Consider the following 18831-nt stretch of genomic DNA (forward strand, 5'->3'; position numbering starts at 1 on the left):
AACCTTGTTAGCCATAACCGCATGACTTAAAAATGATTCTCAGAGGTCTCTCCTGAAAGGACCTTTGGTGGGCAATCCACACAGGTCCAATTTCTACCCTCATTGGCAACAAATTTGTTCATCCTCTGAGTTGTACCTTTGTAGGTCTGCCTTCTAATTATGCTTAGAAGAATTTGTTTGGTGTTGAAAATGGCCAACTGTGACTCTCCTGTGAAACTTTTTGCTCCATGAATACACTATGTTCCCCAATATTCTTTTTCCTAGAAGCCACCCAAATAAGCAGAATGCAAAGCAAATGGTGAAGAGCAAGAGGTCAAAGCAAAATTTATTTTAACATACTGTTATTTCCCAGTGAATGTGGTATAAAAGAGAGATTTTGGATATTTCAGGGTTTTGTTGTTGTTTATGGATTTTTGTAGGTTGAATGTGTTTTCTCATCACTGTAACATGAAGTTTACCAAAGCCAGGGGCCTTGCTTATTTCATTGCTGCCTTGAACTTATCCAGTCAAGGCCTATGTGGTGACTAGTTTTATGTCAACTTGATACAAGCTATCATCACCTGGAAGGTGGGAACTTCAGTTGAGAAAATGCTTCCAGAAGATCAGGCTATAAGCAATGATGCTTGTGGAGCATTTTCTTCATTCGTGATTCATAGTAAAGGCCCAGCCCATTGTGGGTGATGCCAACCCTGGGCTGGTGGTCCTGGGTTCTATAAGAAAGCAGGCTGTACAAGCCATGAGAAGCAAGTCAGTAAACAGCACTCCTCCATGGTTTTCATCAGCTCCTGCCCTGTTTGAGTTCCTGCCCTGACTTTCTTCTATGATGATTAGTGATATGGAAGTGTAAGCCAAATAAACCCTTTCTACCCAACTTGCTTTGGTCATAGTCTTACACCACAGCAATAGTAATCCTAACTATGAAAGACTGAACAGATAATTTAGTTTTTAAATCTTCTCCATCCCCTTTAGCATGGGACAACTCTCCAGGATGTTTTTGTTTTTGTGACTTGATGAGTGGTAGTTGCATACTAAATCTTTCTCAGTTTGGCTGTACCTAATACTTTCTCACATTTAGAATGAAAAGAGGCATTCTGGGCAGTATTTCTGCAAAAGGGACATTGTGCAAGTTTTTGTGAATTGCATTAAGGGGACATATATCAGCATCATGAGGTAGCCACACTATTCCAATGTCGTTCCAGGGATTCTAAGTCGAGATGATGCCACCAGTTTTCTAGAGAGTAAATACACTTTTTTCTCTTTATTGAACATTTTATCCCGAGAAAGAAGCAAATATGCAAATATGCAAATAGCTTGTGTAGCTTCAGATTTCCTCACACTGGTTGTAGCTCTCATGAACATTTTACATATTTATAGAGTACTTCAAAATGTTAATGTTTTATTATATTAATTTTATATTTTCCAAAATTAACATTTTATAGTTAAGATCATAAGTATATATGGATTTTATAGTATTTGTATGCAAATTATTTGCATTGGTTGCTATGGCATCTGCCTATGTTGAATTTGTTTATTCTATGATTTTAACACTTTAAATTGGTATTCTTCTTTTAAAAATAACTGATACATTTCCCTATTATGTATATACATGTGACCTTGTGTGTAGGGGATGCAAGTACCTGTGTGCCATAATACTCAGTGGAGCTCAGAGGACACTTCCTGGGAGGAGTCTCTCCTTCTTTGTGGGTCACAGTGATCAAACATTAGGCTTGTGGCAAGCATCTTTACCTGTTGAACCATCTCACTGACTTAATAATTGTTCATTTTATGGAATCCTAAAGTAATCATTAAGTATTCTATTTTAAACTTTATTTCTATGACCTAGTCCTGAAAACCACCCCTCCAACCATGACCTGGCTCCTGTGGTGGGAGAATGGTACTTAAAAGCCAGTATCATGATGCTAGACTACATGTTACTTCTGAGTTGTTATTTCAAGTCTTGGCATAATCACAGCACAGAGCACATGCAAACATTAATTTCTCTATGTCTCTTTCATATGAAAACTGACATCCCACAGGCAAACTGAAAGCTATGCTGATTTTCCTATTTATATTCCTACTATCAGTTCTATAAGACTATGGTACTTCATCTGGACTTATGTCAAATTATATTAATAATTAAAAATCTAGCTGACTAATAAGTTTATTGTTTCTTTGTAATGAACTTGCCTACTAAAACAGAATTTGTTGTTCTCTTAAATAGAAACCTCTCTTTCCTTGTACTTTTCTGTTGCTTTAATATGTTTTATTTTTGTTAATTTTAATGTTTTTAATGAAAATATAATTATATCACTTACTCCTTTATTTTTTCCCCTCTCACAACTTTTGTGAATCCCACCTTGCTTGAAATCATGGACACTTTTTCCTTAGTCTCTGTCTCTCTCTGTCTCTGACTCTCTCTCTCTCTCTCTCTCTCTCTCTCTCTCTCTCTCTCACACACACACACACACACACACACACACACACACACACACTCACACAAACACATGCACACACTCCTACCTACCTATCTATATCATACAACCTATTCAGTCCTTTTAGTATTATTTGTACACATATGATTTCAGAGCTGAATACATGGTATTGTATAAAAACTTAGAAGGCTCATTCCAGGGGGAGACTATTTCTTCCACTAAAGGATATCTTAGCTGCCCGTGGTTCCTTGTTTATGGGTGAGTACTGATGAGATTTCCCCCTTCCATGTTAGCAGGTCAAACAGTGTTTTATGTCTTCATGTCTTGGTTAGGTATCATAGGTGACACTCCCCTCTCATTTCTCAGAGATACAATATCACAGGAGTTTTCTTGGTTCCCTGGCTTTTAAAATCCTTATTCCTCCTCTTCTGAGATGTTCCCTGACCCTTAGTGCAGGTTGTATTGAAATGTATCAGTTGGGGCTAGGCACCCTACAATCACCTGTTTCCTGTATTTTGGCCGGCTGTGGTTTTCTGTATCCGTCTCTGCTGCAAAGAGAAGTTTCTTTAATGAGGGATGAGAGCTAAACTTATTTTGGGGTATAAGGGTGGGTATTTAAAATGCTGGCAGGCACTACTCTGTGTAGATGTAACCAACTGTCTTATTAAATAAGAAACACAGAACCAATGCAAAGAAGAAAGCCAAGAGGTCAGAGCTAAGAGCTAAAAACCTTACCCTTCCTCTCACGGTGGTCCTACCTCTCTGAAAGAGAGCTACTTCCTGTGTCTGTCTTTTTTTTTTATAGAGTTTCTGTTCTGCCTTCTCATTGGTTGTAAACCCAACCACATGACCTCCTAGTCACTGCCTGTCTGTACAGACCTCCAGGTCTTCTATGGTTGGTATTGAGATTAAAGGTGTGTGTCTTCAATGCTGGATGTATCCTTGAACACACAGAGATCTTCCTAGCTCTGCCTACCAAGTGCTGGGATTAAAGGAATGCACCACCACCGCCCAGCTTTCCTATGGCTTGCTAATAGCTCTGATCTCCGGGCAACTTTATTTATTAACATACAAATAACATTTTTAGTACAAATAAAATATCACCATAACTCTGTTCTTCCAAGCTGCAACTCTTCAGATGTGAGACCATAACCTGGAGTAACTGTAGCTGGAGAGCTTCTCTCCAGGTCCCACCAAGTCCCCACAGTCCCACAATCCACGTATAAAGTAATCACTCAGACGCTTATATTACTTATAAACTGTATGGCCATGGCAGGCTTCTTGTTATCTACTTCTTCTATCTTAAATTAACCCATTTCTATTAATCTATAAGTTGCCATGTGGCTCGTGGCTTACTGGTACCTTACATCTTGCTTGTCATGGTGGCAGCTGGCAGGTCTCTCTCCTCAGCCTTCCACTTACCCCAATTCTCTACCCTTTGTCCCACCTATAGTTGCTGCCTGGCTACTGGCCAATCAGTGTTTTATTTATTACCCAATCAAGCAACATAACATACAGAACATCCCACAGCAGTAACTACCATTTATCTTTATTTTTTATAATTTAATTTATTATTGAGATTATCATACAAGTATATAATGTATTTTGATAATTTTTGTTTGTCACTATCCTCTTCCCATTCCTCCTGACACCCTTCATATTCAACTTACTCCAGTCACTGCTACTTCTACCTGCAGGGTCAACTGCAGGAACATGGACTGTAGCTGGATGGTTTCTCTCCAGCTCCCGCCAAGCCCCAGCAGTCCTGCCACCCACTTATAAAATAAATACACAGACTCTTATATTATTTAAACTGTTTGGCCTAATGGCTCAGGCTTCTAGCTATCTAGTTCTTACATCTTAAATTAACCCATTTCTATAAATCTATACCTTGCCACATGGTTTGTGGCTTACCAGTATCTTACATGTTGGTACTCATGGCGGTGGTTGGCAGCATCTCCTGACTCAGCCGTCCTGTTCCCACAATTCTCTTCTCTGCTTGTCCTGCCTATACTTCCTGCCTGGCTACTGCCCAATCAGCATTTTATTTATACAGAGCAATATCCACGGCAATGGATAACCTACTAGGGGACCTACCATTGACAAACATGACTCCTCCTTTTCCAATATCCGTAAACTTCTTAGCTAGAGTGGAGTCATGGAGTCCAGGAAACTAGACAAAGATCACTGGGAGTGAGGAAGGGAAAAAGATCTTAAGGAAGGGGAAATAGTAGAACACACATGGTAAAAATGGGAAAAGAGGGGATGATGGGGCACTTAGTGGGTAAGATTCCTAAAATACATATTCAAAAGAGCTTAAGTGAGGCTATCCTACAGGACACTGCAATTCTTCTAGGAAGCCATAATTCATCAAACAAAATACCCAGAGTTAAATGCAATACTCCCTTTGAGTTGTTGGATCCCAGAATTGTCTCCACATGCAATACAAGCTATGGCTATTTTTCTTGGTTTTTCAGCAGGACCTATGGTCACATGGTACTGATAAAAAACACCACACTCTTTAGTCACAGGACATAGAAAAATCAAGCCAATACTAACTTAGAAGATTCCTCTCTACTGGCGATTTTCCATGCTGTGGGATGTTCTGTATGTCCTGTGGGAGCCAGTTCTCAGGTTCCTCTTGGCTTTACCCAGCACGTCCACAAAGAGGATGATTAGGACCACGGGCCTGAGTGCAGGTGTCTGAGATGGTCTGCACTTGGCTGTGCTGTGGGATGGTCTGTATGTCAAGTTGCTCTGATTGGTCAATAAATAAAACACTGATTGGCCCGTGGCTAAGCAGGAAGTATAGGTGGGACTAACAGAGAGGAGAAATAAAAGAACAGGAAGGCAGAAGGAGTCACTGCCAGCCGCCACCCTGACAAGCGGCATGAAAAGATGCTGGTAAGTCATGAGCCTTGTGGCAGGGTATAGATATGTAGAAATGGATTAATTTAAGCTATAAGAACAGTTAGCAAGAAGCCTGCCACGGCCATACAGTTAGTAAGCAATATAAGTCTCTGTGTTTACTTGGTTGGGTCTGAGTGGCTGTGGGACTGGCGGGTGACAAAGATTTGTCCTGACTGTGGGCAGGGCAGGAAAACTCTAGCTACATTTCCACAGTGCTGGAAGGTGTTATACTGGTGCCTGGAAGACAGAAATCATCACCAGCCTTGCCCAGCTGTGAATCATGGTCAGCCTGGCAAGATACCTGCATTGAAGAAGTAGTGGCATGATTTTTATGGATGCAACCATTCCACTTTTCTGATTGGAACTGAACCTTTTTTCCAAAGAAGGGAGCTCAAGACTGGCACTGAAAACTAAGCCAAGAACTTGTGAGCAGGAAGCTTATGGGCCCTACAGGAGAACCTATCACTGTTATTTTGTTAAATGAACATGGTATCAAACTGCATTACAGGTGATTTTCATAATACCCAAGGGTAAGTGCAGCTTTCATTTCTTCCTTTTGCAGTGGAGAGTGACTAAAGAGAAGACTGATGTGTCTATCTTATTGGGGGTTGCATTTCTAGCAAGCCAGTTACTAAGTAGAAAACACTGAATCTTTCCAGCCTTGAGTTTTCAAAATTCTATACAAATTCAAAAGGAATAAGTCAACAATCTCAAAATTTTTCAGGTCTCTGTGATGACTGAATAACAGATGCTTCATAAGCAAATTGTTTGAAACCTTCAAAAAAATTACCAACAGAAATAAATAATATTTCAATTTCTAATTCTTTAGATAAGTATTCAGTCTTTCATCATTAAGGATGATTTAAAAAACTTACAACTAATAGATACTGGCAACTAATCAAACACATCAAAATAAAATTATAAGAAAGTCTACTGTCCAACTAATAAAATATTATGATCTCAGAAGATATTTATTCAGTAAATAATTTTTAGAATTTTGATCTACTCATAGAAAATAGACTACTTTAACAACATTTTCTTATATAAATACACAATTATGCATATGAACATATAATAGTGTATATTAATGTATAATTAATTAATAATGACATATGCATATGAATTTGTATATTTACACATATAAATATATATTTTATTCATACTTAAATAACTAACTCTATGTAAGACACACATACACATATATGAGTATTAATGAAGAGGATGGGGTCCAGACATATCTACTAATAGTTTTCTCTAGAAGTGAGTTTCATAGTGATATATTTTACTAAAGAAACTATACATGATTTCCTAATATAGCTTTCCATTTGTCTAAATAATGTGTAAGACAGTGTCATGCAGCTGTCTGTACCCATAGCCTATCATTGGTATTAATATATGCATTGTACTAAAAATGCATCTGTTTATATACAGTTCATTAATCATTGATTCCTTCTATTTCTTAATTAATAGGTTTTTTTAAAGACTTATTTTTGGATAGAATGGTCAATGTGGCAAGTTCCAAAACAGTCTGGTCTACAAAGTCTGGCCTTGTCTCAAAAATAAAAGAAATAAATCAAAATTTATTTTATGTGTCTGAGTGCATGTGTAAACCATGTGTGTTCAGGTGCTCCCAGAAGATGAGAAGGTGTCAAATCCCCTGAAGCTGGGGTTCCAGGGAGATAAGTCACAGGTTGTGGGTGCTGGAGACTGAACTCAGGTCTTCTATGGGTAGCAATTATTCTTAACCACTGAACTAGTTCTCCATCCCTCTTTGTTGCAAGGTTTTACATGTATAGATGTTGGAGATTTCTAAATGATTATGCGCACTTATTCACATATTTTTAAATAAAACTTTAATGTGAATAATTACCTAGATTTTTATTAATTAATTAATTAATTAATTAATTGGTTAATTGATTAATTAATTTATTTATTCTATGTGCTTTTTACATCACGTATTTTGAGCCTATTCATTTTCCTGTCCCTTCGCATCCACTTTCCACCCCTGCACACTCCCCAAATAAAACAAATTTAAGAGAAAAAAAGAAAATAAATAAATAAATAAATAAATAAAGGTAAAAACTTAAAAATTGTGATACAGTGAATCACACAGTAAACCGCTTTGTCCATATGTCTTTACTTGCAAGCATTCATTGTGAAGAGTCTTTGGAATGGTTTGAGGCTTCTAGTTTCTACTACACTATCAGTGCTGGGCCCTTGCTAGGCCTCCTCCTGAATATCCTGTTGTTGCCCTGTGTTGTGGATCTTGCCACAGCTCCCTTCAAGTGCTCCAGCAGATCACAGATGTGGTAGATGATGGGGTGGGCCAAGTCAAAACCTTGGTTCTAGGCTTGGTAGGTTTGGTCTGCCAGATGTGAAATGGAGACAGCTGACCCATGCTTGCAACTTTGGGGCTGGCTCACCCACACTTGAACTAACGTGGTTGGCTCTCTCACTCTTAAGACCACAGGGCCAGCTCTCTCACCCGCCCCAAAAGTTGATAGGTGCAGGGGGATGAGGAGTGAGAGAGGACAACAAATTTCCCTCACCCATGCCAAATTACCCAGATTTACCCATTTGCCCCTTCAACAGCTGTGTTCTAATGAGACACAAGTTTCTTTCTTAGAGAAAGCCTTAGCACAAGTGACCTCTATCATCTTTTTAAATTATTTATTTATTTATTTATTTATTTATTTATTTATTTATTTATTTATTTATTTATTATTTATTTATTTATTATTTATTTATTGGGAATTTTAGACATGCATCTAATTTACCTTGATTAAACCTATCCCTCACTCCCTCCCCTTAACCATATCTTCATAATAAATTTTACTTCCAATGTTACAATTTTGATTTTAATTTAAATTTATCATTTCCCATATAGTCACAGATAGTATTCTACTTATCTAGAAAGAACCCAGGGCATATTTAGTTTTGCATGTGTTGATGATTCTTAATTCAGAAGCCTAGAACATCTTCTTCTAGTGTGTTGTAAGGTCACCAACTCTAGGAAAAAACCTGATTCTACAACCAGAGATTTTTGAGAAGTTCCACCTCCTTCCTCTATTTCCAAATATAGTGTAGCAGAAACTTCAAGACTGTTAAAAGTTCTACAGAGGATGTTCCTGTGCTTCTTTGATTCATCAATGGTTTTTCAACCCTACTGGGATACTGAGACCTTTTTTGTGGCAAACATTTATTAATCATTTTCCTTGTAAGTAGTGTGTGTGCACACGCGCACGCGTTCATGTGTGAGCACACAGGTATGTGGAGGTCAGAGGTTGATGTCTGGGATGTTCCCTAATCAGTCACCACATTAGTTTCCAAGACAGTTTCTCACTGGACCTGGAGCTCACTGATTAGTCTTGACTGGCTGGCCAGCAAACAACCAGGGATTCTCTTGTTTTCCTGTCCCCAATACTGGGATTACAAATACCCCCTTGTGGTCTCAGTATTTTGATATTATTGGGAATATGAACTCATGTCCTCATGTTTGTGTGGCAATCACTTTACCTACTGAATTAATAGGACATCTCTCCACCTCTTATTAATGGCTTCTGAAGCCAATATGTGAGGAAAATATTGTTATAAATGAGAATTTTATTTCATTAATTAAAGCTTAATAATTTGTATGAGAGATGTACCAAACTTTTATTTCCTTTATAATTGACATGGAAACATAACTTAATCCTCTGAGAAACATAAAAATGTACCTGTAAGAGGAAGATAAAATTGGTAGTTAGTATCTAAGCAACAGTTAATCTTCCAACTGGTCATGCATGTTTCCTATTATTATTGGTGAAATTATAATGGCCACTCCACGTAGTTAAAGGGATATTTATTTAGTGGTGTAACTCAAAAATTAAGGGATAGGTAGGTTGCAGGGTCTGGGGAAGGTGTATCGCAATCCAGCGGTGTTCTCTGGAGCTCTGTTTGGTCCATCTTCACCGTTCAGCGTCCCGGCACCAAGCGAGCACTCGCCCATCCAGCTCTCGGGTCTCCAGGCGCCTCCCCTGGCCCCGCCTCATAGGCGCCTCATAGGCGTGACAGTTGCCAGAGTCTCAATGGGGGTTGGAACTTCCAGATCCAAGCTGGAATGGCTACCCACTACATATTATCTCTTATTTTTAAAGGAACACGTTTTTTTCTGAGTCCCTCAAAATTAAAGTAGAGTTGAGCAACACTTCTCTAAGGGTATAAAGTGATGAGTTCTGACAAAAAAGTAGAACTTTGAATTTGCAAGTGATGATTTTATTTCTGTTCAGGCACCAAAAGAAGCTTGATATTTAACATAATACTAGGAAACCTCATTTACCTGAAGGTTGATAATTCTACATTTTGAAACGCTTGGCATGCTAAAGGCATCTGTTGAAATTAACTTTTGTAATAATCTACAAAAAGAGAATACATAAAGAAAATTAAAATTGTGGATGTGACAGTTCAGTGGACACTATAATTTCTTACCTCTATTGTAACTACTTAATTTCCTAATTAAAAATCTTATCTACTTGCAGAAGCATTCACAAACTTGAAATAACATCAAGGCTGAGTAAGCTTCCCCCATGCCAGTGTCTGTGTAAGAGCTGGAAGACTCTCTGCAGATAGATGCTTTGCACATTCCTTCCTGATTAACTACAGTGACACAATGTACCTTTCATTTCTTTAATATAGTTGCTAACTCAGTGTTCTGAGTCTTTGAATTCTTTGTCACCTTGCCTCTGGGGCCAGAGGAAATGTGCAAGGGATTTCTGAGGTCTCTACCAATTGAAGAGTGTACAAACACATCTTTTATTCATAAAATTGTTTTGTTGTTATTCCCTTAGATGATCATAGAAGAAGAGGAAAGAGACTAAAATTCTCTGAATGACTATTATGTATAATAAGGGTTATGCTATGAAGTTCAGATAAACAACAAGCCTTTCAGCAAGTCTCCAAACATTTTCTTTTATAGGACAGCACCAGGAAGGTCATCTATCAACTAACTGGTTGGATTGGATTGAATACTATCTCTTGTTCTGATGCTGTCTTTTTCTACCCTGTCACATACTTGCATAATTAGGTTGGTATACAAATCTCCCATTATTTTTGGCTCTTCCATGTTTATAATTCATGAAGGAATAATTAAAATAGTACCTACTCCCATGGTAGAAGAGAAAAAATAGGTAAATTGTAAGAACACTAGTACTAGAATTAATGAATTCTTTCCATTTTTTGATACAGAATCTTTCTTGTAGCCTAGACTGGCTCTGAACTCCCTATGTAGTCCAAATGAATCTCAAACTAGTCTCAAATCCTCCTGCCTCAGCCTCTTGAGTACTATAATTACAAGCATACAGTACCACAATCCCTTTAGAGTGCAGAGTTTCTCAGTTTCCTGATATTTTGTTCCCAATAATTTTTTTTTTCTGGGTGGTGCTTAGGCTGCTACTTCTAAGAGACCTTTAAGGATACAATAATACTCCTATATTATTTTTAATGTCTTTCCCCCCAGTATTCAATAAAGTAGCAATTGGAAGAAGTCAGTTCAATTACAAGCTGATTAGACACTAAACTATGGTGCTCTTGTCAATATCTGGAACTTCTTGGACTCACATGATATGAGCCTTGTGTTTTCTTTTGAAGAAACTCATTGTCTCTGTCGTCATATATATTGAGAGGAGGTGAAGAGAAGAGAGAGAAGAGAGACACAGAATTAGGAGAGATAGAGAGAGAGGGTAGAGAAATAAGAGAGAGGAGATAGATGTATAGAGAAAGGAGGGAGATAAAGAGAGAGGTGAGAAAAGAGATGAGAAAGAAGGGAGAGGGGAGGAAAGAGAAGAGAGAAAAGAGAGAGAGAGGAAGGAGACAGGAATGAGAAAGGAGAGGGGGAAGGAGAGAGAGAGAGAGAGAGAGAGAGAGAGAGAGAGAGAGAGAGAGAGAGAGAGAGAGAGAGAGAAGAGAGAATGGGAGGGGGATAGAGAGAGATTTTCAGCCAGGATTTAATTATTTTTATGTGTATTGTTTGTGAAAATTGAGCTCAATGTAATTCAGATGCTTACCATAAAATAGGGCAGGACAACAGAATAATAACAATAAACAGTGTAAAGTAATCCAAAAGCATCCCTGGGTAAGGCACCATCTGCAGCAGATGTAGGTAAAAGGGAATGCATTTAGCCTGCTTGCTTACCTTCCCCCAGCAGTGGGTTTCTGCATTTTCCTCTTGTGATCCCCTTTCACACCCTGTTCTCTGGAGCCTGTGAAAGCTCATGATAAATTTCGATGTTTACTCTTTTGCTAGAGTAGCCTAACAGAGCGCTTCTCGGCCCATTAAAACAACAAACCAACAGCAGAGAACCATACTTTATTGTGCTTTGTTTCCTTGGTTAGGGAGGGAATAGAAAGCACTTTGTTTTGGAATGAATAGATGAATGATAATGTGCTTCTCAATAGGACACTGTTTCAAAATCATTTTTATCTCTGGAACTAGGATTTCTTTTGTTTCCCAGTCAGCTGGTTGGTCAAGGGCAAGTGCCAGGGCAAAGGCCAGGCTTGTCCAACAATAGAGTATAGAACACCTTGAGATCTCAGGAGGATCCTGACTACTGCATATTACCCAATACAGGCAAAAGACATAGAAACTGACCTAACATGCATAATTTTATATGCTGTTGAAAATATGTAAAAGAAGCTTTACCCCATTCATCCAACTGTTTAGAGTTTCAAAATCTAAGGCGGGAGGCGCAGGAAGAAGGGGGAGAGGGGGATATGTGATTGATATGTAAAATGAATTAAAAAAATCCTCATTAAAAAATAATCTAGCTTGTGTGGAAAGTCTTTTGTGCATTTTCTCCATAGTATGTGTGTTACAAAATGATGCTTATTTTCCAGAAAAAAATTAAAAAACAGCTAGTAATTACTAATTATATACTGGCATTTTGTATCAATGTAATCTGGCAAATTCTCTTAGTAATCTTGCTACCCAAACCCTGTGGGTAATATGAAGATAAATCTGGGGTAAGAAACCAGTAAATGTACAGTCAGGTCCCACTTGTTCAGCAATTAAGATGCCTTATTCTATAAGCAACTACTCTGTCCTGTATTAGTCCATTTCTTGATATGAGAGAATATCGTAGACTGGATGATTTATAAGGAGCAGAAATGTCTTCAGCTCTGGAGAGGTCACAGTACATAGTGCTGGCACCTAGTGGGGAGCTGCATTCTGCATCACTCTATGATGGAAGGTGAAACAAGGTAGAGAGAAAAATTGCTTCATTAAAAAAATATGGGCCAATGTGACAACTAACATGTTCTGCCAAATGATGCCAAGGATCAGTTCATGAGGTTGGTATTCAGGTATCTTTAATTGCTCTTGCTTACTCCCTGCAGATACTCAGGTGGTGTTCAGCTGGACCCCATGGTACTTCCACTGTCCTCTTTGTGAGGACCCTAACATACTCACTTCTACAGTGTGGGGGCCAAGTTGCAGTCATATCAAAATGTGTTGGGATTCCTTTCCCCACACCTTCCTTAGTATGGTCTGTTTTTGTTTTCTTGATAACAGACATCCTGGCTTGTCTCAGTGAAGTTTTGATTTGAATTTCTAAGGCGGCCAAGGACACAGCACTTCTTTTTTTCCCCCACATCCTTATCAGCCATTTGCATTTCTTCTTTTAACACATGTCTGATCATAATTGTTTCATGGTGTATTGGTTCTGGATATGCAAACACTCCCGAGACAGGTGTACATAGAGCATCTTTGAACTCTTCTCATGGTCTCTATAATGTTCTTCAAACACCTACACCTGAACACATTTGTTTAAGAGCATCAGAAAATAAACATGCACACAATCAACTGGATGTTTTGCAGAGCAGTCTTAAATCCTTTCTTGACTTCTGCAGGGTTCTGTTTTGTTTTGTTTTCCTTGAGTTTCAGGAGATGAGCTTCATTCTAGATCATTCTTCCTTCCATTTATTTAGTCTTAAAGCAGAAATACTTAACAATACTGGTTATTTTAAAATGATGATTATTGGCCTCCCTCTCTACTGCTTAACCTAATCTCCTCCATTGAGAGTAAAGAAAAATTCTTCATTAATTCTCAACAGTGTCTAGTTGATGGATTCCTGGCAAGATAGCTAGCTGGCATCAGCAGCTGCTTGAACAGAACATTATTTCTTCCTTTCTGACTTAATCCAGTCTTCCACTGAGATTTGTTTTTTTATAGCTCATTCAGTGAATGAAGGGGAATATATAACATAAAGACATTTTAAAATCATCCATATCTTCCCCTATTATCATTTATATTTAAAAAATAACATTTTATTTAATCTTTAAAAATTTCATATAGATATACAATGGTTTTAATTCCATCCTCTCCAGACTACCCCTGCCAAATGCCTCTCTGGCTATACTCCAACATATCTCCTTCTCAACTTCATTTCTTTTTTTTAAATAACCCACTAAATGGAATTAGTGGTGTGCATATATGCATGGGTGTTGAGTCATGCATTGAGGCCTGAGTAACATAATAGTAGCCACTTTGCAAAGAAAAGACTCGCCCTCCCTTAGCAGCCATGAATTGTCAAAAGCTTTAGAGGCCCCACTCATACCTGAATACATGTCTTTTAAGGTACATCCATAATGAAAATGATATTTTGAATTTCTTTATCAATCATAATGAATAAATAACCATTTGAAACTGTGTAATACTTAACCAAGAGCCTTGTTTTCTTTACCTGATCCATAGAAGTAATAATTGGTTTGAAATTTTTCCTTTCAGTTTTTTCATGATCATTTTGTTAGCTGCTAAGCAATGTGAACTCCTACATGAGCATACCTTCAAGCATTCCTTGTAATTAGAAGTTTTCCTGTGTCCTACCAGGCCTGTGATCAGGACAAATCTCTCCCACTTGTGTCCCAAAGCTACTTAGTCCCAAGTAAACACACAGAGGCTTATATTATTTTTACAAACTGCATGGCCTAATGGCTCAGGTTTCTTGCTTGCTAGGTTTTACATCTTAAATTAATCCATTTCTATAAATCTATACTCTGCCATGTGGCTTACTGGTACTTTTAGATCTTGCTTCTCCTGGTGGTAGCTAGCAGCTTCTGCCCCACTCTCCTTTCTTCTCTCTCTATCTCTCTTGGATTTTCCCACCTAGCTCCACCCTGCCCTGCCATAGGCTAATGCAGCTTTATTTATCAACCAATCAGAACAATACATATTCACAACATACAGAAACCCACAGCAATTGCTTTCATCTATTTTCAGCCAACGATATTTGAGAAGGTTGAAGGTATTCAGAGGTTTCTTTATTGGCTGTGTTTGTGGTTCAAATTGAACATTCCCCCAAAGTCTTGCAGTCCATTTTAATCTTTTGAAAATATGGCCTGAGATGAGTGTGTCTATAAACTTGCCTGCTACCCTTCATTTGTAAACTATGACTTTACATTGAGTAAAATTATGCTTTGGAGTGCAATCCTTTATTGAGCATGCTCAGGAACATGCCACACCTAAACTGCTTTCCTGTAGGAACATACATAATTTAGTATATGCCCAAATTAAACCTACAGACTTTGTTTGCTCAAGAGGGACACAATTCCATAAATAATTCCCGTGCTCTCCTTACCTGCTACAGGTAGTAACTGTTTCCACTTGTTCATTCCTTAGCTATGTTCATTTTGGCCTTGCAATCATCAAGATTAGTACTTACTATGCTTGTTTATAATTGCTCTGCCATGGAGAGTTAGAGTAGACAGACACTTGCAGTAAGCCTGCCCTCTCAAATATCTTCTCCCTCTTTTCATCTTGTTCCTCTCTCCTTTCTCCTTCTCTCATCTTTTTCCAGCCTCTATCAGGATCAATACCCTCTCTCAGATTGGCAAAGGACTCTTACGCCATCTATGGCTATTCCTCCTTATTTAGTTTATTACCAAATAAGTGCTTAATTTATTGGCATTCAAGACCTGATTTCATTTAAACAGGAAATAAAGCAAACATTCAATCCAGGAAAAAAGAAAGAATATACTAATTAATAGGGTGGATAAGAGTTCAGATAGTGGTCCAGACAGACAATTTACCAATTATCCTTTGTTATTGCCATGAACTTGGCTAGCTTGCATACTTTCAAAGGCCCATTTCTACCTGGAAACCTGATGGCCATGCTGGCCTTAGAATCAGGTAGATCAAAATCATTCTTCTTCCCATATTTTATTGCAAATTCCCTAGTCGCTTCTCCAGCTCTGGAGCAGACTACCCACAGAGGCCTGCTTTCCCTCTCACTTCACTATCTGAATATCCACAGATATTCTGTCTTTCCTCCTGTCTGTGGACCCTCTCAGGACCTGCCCTCTTCTAGCACATCCTCATTTCTTTATGTCAGCCACTACAGCCTAGAAACACATTCTGCCTGGGACCCCCACCTCCACAGTAGCCACACCTGGCAGGGACTCGAGACCATGCTCTACCAGACAAGCCTCATCCACCACACTCTCCAAATATCCAGAAAGGGCAACAGAAATCAAGGGACAGAACACACACCCATCATTTCCCCATATTTATGATGAGATAAATGATTTCATTTTTCTTTTAAAACAACAATGGAGGGACAGAAAAGGACAGATCTATAAAAGTTTCATATAATTATCCTTCTGGAATAGTCCTCTGGAGTCTTAATTAAATTAAATTAGTGGTATGTCTGGAAAGAGAACAGGCTTATAGTTGAGTAGAGGAGTAACACTTTAGAATATCTTGTGTGCGGTTCCTTGGGCTCTCCCAATATCAGCCTGATCTCTGGCTCACAAAAACATCTCTGATGGCTTATGTTTTGTCCCAAAAGTCTCTGAAATGGTTCAGGAAAAAATAATAAATAAATATACCCTAAAGGGACCATTACACAAGGCATTAAGTTTTTACACTGTTCTCTTATATATAACTGTGCCCAACAGTCAAGGCACTGTACAAAGATTAAATGACAGCCTTGTGATTCTATAATAAAAAAAAATAAGCTCCCCATTAGAAATTCAGAAGGTAATTAATTCAAATACAATGAACCACTCATTATGTAGAATTTGATTTTTTCTATAAAATATACAAGTGTCCATAAGAACTAAATGTTAATCATACTGTCTTTTCTTCTTCTTTTTTTTTTTTTTTTTTTGGTTTTTCGAGACAGGGTTTCTCTGTGTAGCTTTGCGCCTTTCCTGGAGCTCACTTGGTAGCCCAGGCTGGCCTCGAACTCACAGAGATCCGCCTGGCTCTGCCTCCCGAGTGCTGGGATTAAAGGTGTGTGCCACCAACGCCCGGCTTGTCTTTTCTTTACTAATTAAAATTCCAAATCAAAGACTGCAAATTTCTGACCATGTACATACATGCATGTGAACACACACATACACACAAACACACCACATCACCCAATGGATTCTGCTGTGCTTCTTGTCCCTGCTCAAACTTAGCTCAAGGGAAAATAACGATCCAGTGTAGTTTGCTTTCCTTAACCACCTCTAACTGGAGATGGTCCTGTCAGCAACTGTTTAGGATTTCCCAGGAATTTGTACATTAAAACCACCAAAACAAATGCTTCATGAATATTTTTGAAGCAAGAATCCAGCTGAAATGAACTCATATAATTGTCACCAAAGTGTAAAGAACAAGATAAAAGATCGTCCTGTATTACCCTAGAGATTTATCTTGGAAAGACAGCCTTTCCAGAATCTCTGTGCATGGATAAGCTGTGGAGAACAATCACAGCATGATGGAGCAAGAACATCTGGGTTGAATCCTTACCAGAACGGTTTTTGTTCACATCTGGATAGTGCCTCAACTTTGCAACATGTAACCTGCTCAACTGAGAGTAAGCTCCTTGCAAAGAGGTTTTGGTGCCAAGCATTTACTATTTATTTTCTGTCTTTTTGTCTGTATATTATCTTCTCTCTATCATCCATCTGCTTACCTATTATCTATCAGTCTATCACTATCTATCCGTCTACCTACCTGCCTATCTATTCTTTGAGAACTATAGCCATGTTTACAATATATTTTGGTAATTTCATTCCTACTCTACCGTCCAACTCTTCCTACAGCACCCCATTCCTAGCTTTGTATCTTCTTTCTCTAACCATTAGGTCCAATTAGTTCTGTCCAAATGCACATGAGTTCAGGACCATCCAGAAAAGATTTGAACATCCACCACTGGCCACACCCTTAAAGAAAAAGAACTCCCTTTCCTGCAGATGCCACCAGCTTTCAATAGCTCCTCAAGTAGGAGTGAGGTTTTGTGAATCCCATCACCATCCATACAGGAGTTTTGGTTGGCTTGAACTTGTGTATTCCTAAGTAGCTCCCTACAGCTGGGCACTATATTCTGCATTTATAAGTTGCATTGCATTTATAAAGAATTATAACAGGCAAATGGAAAACCATGATATACTCAAATTAGTTTTTAGTTTTACCAGTCACATTGAAAACAGTCATATTTTCCAATAAGCAGAACTGACAACTTATTATTTATAAACCATCTTCTGTTCTGCTTTGAAGTAGTATTTTCTACACATGGGATATGCCAAGTGCAATGGCTATAGCCTTTGGATGTAGGCTATAGGTGTTGGCCTAAAGAAATATCGGATAGGGAAGAAAGATCTGGAAACCATGACATTCATATAGAATTAATCAATCACAGATAAAGTATGTGTGAGGACACAGACAATACTTAAAGCATAACTGCGTGTTTTAAAAGTAGGAAGAAGAAAAATATAGCGGAAGAAAGCAAATGAGTCCATTAATTCCTAGAAACAAAAAAAAGGTATGGCTCCCACTATACTACATAAAACAGATTTAAATGGTACCTACATTTTGTTTTCTTTGCTTCTTGTCAAACAAATCCATATTAGTATTAGAATAAAATCAACCTTTGCTCAATTGTCAGTGAAATCTACCAAATCAAAACTTCTTATATTTCATAATCAATTCAAAAGGACCATTTCTTTATTTTTCTTCTTGTTGTTGTTAAGAAGTAACACAGTTATCTGAAATACAATATAAAGGGTCCCTTCTCAATGCCTAAAATATTGAATGTGGGGTATGTGGGTTATTTATGAAAGCATGTGCCAAGTCACTGGAGGCAAAGGTATAAATGAAAAACTCATCTCTGTGATACAACTTCCTTGAAAGATACAATAACAGTAACAAGTAATTGGTAAACAAACTTTTATAAATTTTGTGAATTTCTGCAATCATTTGAATTTCTTTCTTTATAATCAGTGTTCTTCGTGACTATGACTACTTCTTTATACTGAAGATTTGTCTTGTTGGACTGATGTCTTACCTAATTGCAGTGTGGACTGTGAGTTATTAAGCAAAATGCAGAAATCCATCTAGCTGCTTGGATTTTTCTGTTGGTGTCATCCAGACCATCATTATTAAAACCAACTCCGTGGTTTTTCTCCAGCATTTAGCAATTGCCACACTACAGTAGGTATTCTAGAATTTTCCAGTGAGGGTGCTAACATTGA

Source organism: Peromyscus maniculatus, chromosome 8 (assembly GCF_049852395.1).
Source record: "Peromyscus maniculatus bairdii isolate BWxNUB_F1_BW_parent chromosome 8, HU_Pman_BW_mat_3.1, whole genome shotgun sequence".
NCBI lineage: Eukaryota > Metazoa > Chordata > Mammalia > Rodentia > Cricetidae > Peromyscus > Peromyscus maniculatus.